The 6,504-nt window shown below is 41.8% G+C and overlaps 1 pseudogene; it reads right to left on the bottom strand.

Annotated features, from left to right (window-relative positions):
- Positions 1-1,868: 1,868 nt before the first annotated feature.
- Positions 1,869-5,202, bottom strand: LOC129526470 (mucin-19-like; annotated as a pseudogene).
- Between the last annotated feature and the right edge of the window lie 1,302 nt (positions 5,203-6,504).

The following is a 6,504-nucleotide window of genomic DNA, read 5'->3' as shown; positions in this document are numbered from 1 at the left end:
TCATCACTAATATTATAGTGAATTCTGAAGTGTGGAAAGTTTATCCTCTAAGATTAATAATAAGGCAAGATATTCACTGTTGCCACATCTATTCAAAAATAGCAGTGAAAGTCCTGGCAAAACAACTAGGCAATGAAGAAAAGAAAAGATCCACATTCTAAAGGAAGAAGTAAAATTACCTGTTACTTATGATATGATGTTATATACAAAAAAATCCTATACACTGAAAACAATTCCTGTTAGAACTAATAGTTGCATTTAGCAAAATTGCAGAATACAAAATTAAGTGTATTTCTCTTCATTACACGGTACAATCCAAGTTTTTAAAATTCCATTGAAAATAGCATTAAGAAGAATATACTTTGGAATAAACAAGCAAAGAGATGTAAGACTAGTATACTAGAAGTTACAAGATGTTGCTGAAGAAAAGTCACAAACAATGGGGAAGATATTCTATATTTATAGATTAGACAATTGAAAAGATATCCCATATTCATAAATTAGAAAACAATATTCTTAAGTCTATACTAATGAAATCAATCACAGATTAAATGCAATAGCTATATAAATCATAACAATATTTACTTGCAGAAATACAAAATTCTAAAACATATGAAATCTCAAGATTGAAAATAGCCAATTAAACTTGTAAAATAATGTCAATTGTGGAGCCCTCACAATTTTTAAATCAAAAACTAATTGCAGTGCTGTTGAACTCTTTTCAAATGTGGTATTTTGCGGCCAGGTTCTATGGCTTACACCTGTAACCTCAGCACTTTGTGAGGCTCAGGTAGGAGGATTGCTTGAACCCAGGAGTTCAAACCACACTGGACATCCTAGTGAGAACATCCATCGCTAAAAAAAAATTAAAATTAAAATTAACCTGGCAATGTGACATGAACCTGTAGTCTCAGCTATTCCAGAGGCTGAAGTGAGAGGATTCTTTAAGCCTGGGAGAGCAAGGCTGCAGTGAGCCATGGTCGCACCAGTGCACCCCAGCCTGGATGACAGAGAACCTGTCTCAAAAAGTAAAAAGGAGAAATTCTAAAAAGAAATGTATTAAATCAAGACGTGTAGACATAGAAAATAATAGAGACCCCTCTCTCCACAAAACCTTGTATATATGGTCAAAATGATCTTCAACAAGGGTGCAAAGGCCAAACTATGGAGAGGGAATAATAGCCCCCTTTAACACAAAAACGGTATGAAGATTTGCTATCAACATGTAAAATATAGAAGTCAGAATTGTAGTTTATACTATATATTTTTTAAAACTCAAAATGTGTAAGTCTGAAAGCCTTACACAAAAATATAAGGGAAAAATATCCAAAATTATGCCATGGAATTTGGCAATGGGTTCTTGACTGCCAGCGGCCCCACATCCCTGGAGCATCCATCCGCTCACCGCTGCCTGGTGCTGGGTCCTTCCACACCTGTCACACTGCTTTGTGCGGAGCTCTGAGGGGCACGAGCCAGGACACCAGGCCGAGCAAAGGGCACAGGCCGGGCGTTCTCCGGCTATTCGAGGGCAGGCTGTCCCCATGACAGCCTCAGGTGCAGGAGGGAGGATGGCCTGATTCGAGTCTGCGGAAGGAGGAAGAAGCTCGTTTCCTGAGCCAGCAGGGACACAGAGGCGGATGCGGGACACAGGGACACAGGGGTGGATGCCATAAAAATATATGGCATATATTTTGAAACATGGCCGCAATTTGAATAATTAGAGTGTTATGCTGAAACTGCACCAAAATTTATCATTCTAGTGACTACAGGGAATTTTTAATAGTTGCTATTTTTATAATAAAATTAAACTTTAATGAAATAACTGACTTTCAAACTTCAGCAAGAGGACAAATATTCAGCCAGAGGTATCAGTTCCCGGTTTCTGCTTCGGGTCCTCTCTGGTCTCCCACAGCCCCTCCTGCATCACCCAGGTCTAAGGGGCCACCTGGCCTGGCCTGTGTTCCCTCGTCCCTCCCCTTCCCCACCCAGATCCTGCAGCGCCTTTCTGGGGCAGGGGCGGCGAACCGTCCAGAGCGGGAGGCTCCTTCGCCCAGGGCGGCACCGCTCCGCCCCTCTCCACACCTGCCCAGCCCCTGGCAAAGGAGTCGCCTGGGCCTGGCCCGCTGCCCGCTCCCCAATGCCTGCCCTGTGCCTGCAACGGCGACGCTGCCAACAAGAGGTGCCAGAGACAGCGGCGCAACCCGCCCAGAGAGCAGGGTCCCACTCACCTGGGAGCGGGGGCACGTCCCTTCCAGTAGGCGATGGAGTTAAGATTGTTTCCTTATTTATTTTACTTAAAACTGGTAGAATGTGACTATTATATGAAGTACCCATGACTCTCTCAGTAAATTTGAGCAAACGTTTATTAGTTTTTGTCAGTTTAACTAGTTCTTTTGTGTCTATTAAGGTGAAATTTAACTTCTATCTGAAATCAGTAAGATACAGAAAGATTTTAATGACAAGTGAATATTTTTTTTCTCAGGGGGAACTGAATTATGAATTGAATGAATGAATTCTGAATTAAATGAATGCATTCATTAGCAAGGTAGAGAGGACACTAACCAATCGGTAGTTTTAATCAATCTGTATTCCCTCCCCCCTCCCTCTTTGTTTTTTGTTTGTTTGTTTGTTTTTGAGACAGAGTTTTGCTCCGTCGCCCAGGCTGGAGTGATGTGGCGCGATCTTGGCTCACTACAACACCCGCCCCCCAGGTTCAAGCGACTCTCCGCCTCAGACCCCCGAGTAGCTGGGATTACAGGCGCCAGCCACCATGCCCAGTTAATTTTTGTGTTTTCATTAGAGGCGGGGTTTCACCACGTTGGCCAGGCTGGTCTCAAACTCCTGACCTCGGGTGATCCGCTCACCTTGGCTTCTCAAAGTGTTGGGATTATAGGCGTGAGCCACCAGTCCCGGATCCTCCCACCCCTCTGTATTATGACCATGTGTACCCAGCATTTAGCTCCCACTTATGAAAGAGAACATGCGCTTTTGCATTAGTTTGCTGGAAACAATGCATCCATGTTGCTTCAAATGGCATAATTTTGAGTTTTTTCTGGCTGTATAGTATTCCATGAGTCTTTACCCAGACCACCACTGATGGATGTCTGGATTAAGCCTATGTCTTTGTGATTGTGAATACTGCTGTGATAAAAATATAGCTACATGTGTCTTTTTGATAGGATATTTATTTTCTTTCGGGTATATACCCAGTAATGGGGTTACTGGATTGAATGGTAGATCAACTCTCAGTTCTTTAAGAAATCCCCAACCTGCTTTCCACAGTGGCTGAACTAATTTACATTCCTTCAGAAAGTGTATAAGTGTTCTCTATTCTCTAAATCTTCACCGATATGTGTTTTTCTTTTGACTTTTCAAAAAAGGCCATTCTGACCAGTATGAAATGGTATTTCATTTCAGTTTTGATTTGCATTTCTCTAATAAATAATGACTATGAGCACTTTTACATATGTTTGTTGGGTGCTTGTGTGTATGTCTTCTTTTGAAAAGTGTCCATTCGTGTCCTGTTGCCCACTTTTTAATGGAGTTACTTGCTGCTTGCTTGTTGATTTGTTTAAGTTCCTTATAGGTTCTGCATAATAGACCTCTGTTAGATGTGTAGCTTGTGAATATTTTCTTTCATTCTGTGGGTTATCTCTTTACTACCTTGATAGTTTCTCTTGTTGTGCAAAAGTTTTTCAGTTTAATTAAATCCCACTTAGTTGCAATTGCTTTTGAGGACTTAGCCATAAATTATTTGCCAAGGCCGTTATCAAGAAAAGTATTTCCTAAGTTTTTTCTAGGCGTTTTATAGCTTGAGATTTTTCATTTAACTCTTTAATCCATCTTAAGCTAATTTTTGTATTTGGTGAAATATGGGGGTCTAGTTTTATTCTTCTGCATATGACTAGCCAGTTATCCCCGCATTATTTATTAAATAAAGTCTTTTTCCCATTGCTTACTTTTGTCAACTTTGTTAAAGATGTGATGGTTGCAGGCATGTGGCCTTAGTTTCTAGTACTCTAGTCTGTTCCATTGGTCTATGTGTCTGTTTTTCTACCAGTACCATGTTGTTTTGATTACCATAGTCTTCTAGTATAGTTTGAAGTCATGTAATATGATGTCTCTAGCCTATGTCTCTAGCCTTAGTATTGCTTTGGCTTGGCTATTCAGACTCCTTTTAGGTTCCATATAAATTTTAGATGTTTTCTATTTTGTGCAAAATGACATTAGTAGTTTGATAGGAAAAGCACTGAATCTGTAAATCGCTTTGAGCAGTATACTCATCTGCACGCAGATGATACTCCAGTGTATGTTCTGTGGTTGATGAGTGAAGTGTATTGTAATTCCAAATGGTCAAGCCAGACCCTGCCCCCACCCGGCTCCTCCTCTGCCAGAGCTGGACACCTCTACCCAGGGGGCCTCTAGAGCCACTGGGGATGGGGCTGAGGGCCGCTTCCCGCCCCCGTGCAGCTGCTTCAGGGCAAATCACCTGGCTTGGCTGCAGCCACAGGGACATCTGGCCCTGCTTCCGAGATGTGGGGAGTGCGGGCAAGCTCAGGAGTTGCCTGGAGGCTGCTGCCTGCACACAGAAGGCGGCTGCAGCTTGGGAGCCCAGGCAGGCTGGAGGTGCATGGCCTGGTCGGCCTCGGGATCGCCAGCGCGCCCAGCCTGAGGGCCCCCAGGCCGTGCCTCCCACCCACTCCTCCACCTGAGAGCGATCGGGGCCGCTGTCGTGGGCACTCGGCAGTCACCCCGTGTGGGGTTGAGCAGCGGGTTCTCAGTTCTCGCCCCTGTGCAGCCGCCACCACCAGGCAGAATGCCTGGCTTGGCCACAGCCACAGGGACACCTGGCCCTGGTTCTGCGAGACTGGGAGCGCAAGCGGGCTCAGGGGTTGCCAGGTAGCTGCTGCCTGCACACAGAGGGCGACTGCAGCTTGTGCGCCCAGGCGGCGGAGCATGGTCTGGGTGGCCTCTGGAGTGCGTGCGCGCCAGGCCTGAGGGCCTCCCTGGTGGTGCCACCTGCCCCAGTCTTCCTCTGCTGGAGCCTGGAGCAGCTGGAATGGCCACTCTGCAGTCACAGGGGAGAGAGTTAAGTTTTCTTATCCCACACATGCACACAAAAACGTAACTATTCTGTGAGGTAATGAACATGTTCATTGACTTCGTTTTGGTAATCATTTCAGAATGTGCATATAAACGCATCACATGTACAATTTTTATTTATCTATTACACCTCAGTAAAGCTGAAATAATTAACAGAATTGAAAGGATAAACCCACAGTTCTATAGTCACAGTTGGACACTTCAATACCTCATTTTAATTAATGGATAGAAAAACCAGACAGAAGCTTCATGAGAAACACAAGAGTTAAACAACAGTATAAGCCACTGAGAGCTAATACGCATATACAGGACAGTCCATCCAACAACAGCAGAATATACATTCCTTTCAAGTGTATATGGAAGTTCTCTAGGATGGGCCATATCTTCGTCCACAAAATATGTCCTAATCATTTTTAAAAGTTTGAAATCATACAAAATATAATTTACACCCACAATGGAAGAAACAACAGATAAATAAGTGAAAACTGGAAAATTCACGAAAATGTGGAAATTAAACAATACAGTCTTCAACTACCAGTGAGTGAAAAAAATAAATCACAAGCAAAATTATAAAATATCTTGAGATAAATTAAAATAAAAACAAAACATACCAAAACTTATTGAATGCAGTGAAAGTAGAGTTCAAAGGAAAATGTATGGATATAAACAACTACATTTAAGAAAAATCTCAAATCAACATCCTCACTCTATACCTAAAGGCAGTGGAAGAAGACAAAAGAAGACTAAACCCAAAGCTAGCAGTATGAAAGAAATAATAGTATAATTAGAGCATAAATCAATAAAATAGAAGTTTGGAGAGCAGTAGAATGAATAAACATAGATTATTTTAATGATCAAGCCTTTCACTATATTGACTGAGCAAAAGATGGAAGACTAATTACTAAAATAATAAATGAAAGCAGAGCCATTACTACCAACTTTACAGAAATACAAAAGGATTACAGGAGTATACTGTGAACAACTGCCTAACAACAAATTAACTGCCCTGGATGAAATGGACGAAAGACACAAACTACCAAAGTGGCTCAAGAAGAAAGAGAAAATCTGAATAGACTTATAACCTAGGAGATTGAATTAGTAATCGAAAGTGATTAACAAAGAAACATTTATGACCAAATAGCTGCATTAACTGGTGAGTCAACCTAACATTTAATGAAGAATTAATACCATTTCTTCTCAAACTCTTCTGACATAATATATGAAGAAGGAATACTTGCTAATTCATTTTTTGATAACAGCATTATCCTTATACCAAGGCCAAAGAGAGCACAAAAAAGAGAACTACAGCACAATATCCCTTATGAATATATTAGCAAAAATCTCAGCAAAATACTAGCAATACTAGCAAAATACTAGCAGCAATACTGTATAATCAAAGGA

Source organism: Gorilla gorilla, chromosome 12, assembly GCF_029281585.2.
Source record: "Gorilla gorilla gorilla isolate KB3781 chromosome 12, NHGRI_mGorGor1-v2.1_pri, whole genome shotgun sequence".
NCBI lineage: Eukaryota > Metazoa > Chordata > Mammalia > Primates > Hominidae > Gorilla > Gorilla gorilla.
This window is presented reverse-complemented; position numbering and strand designations above follow the sequence as displayed.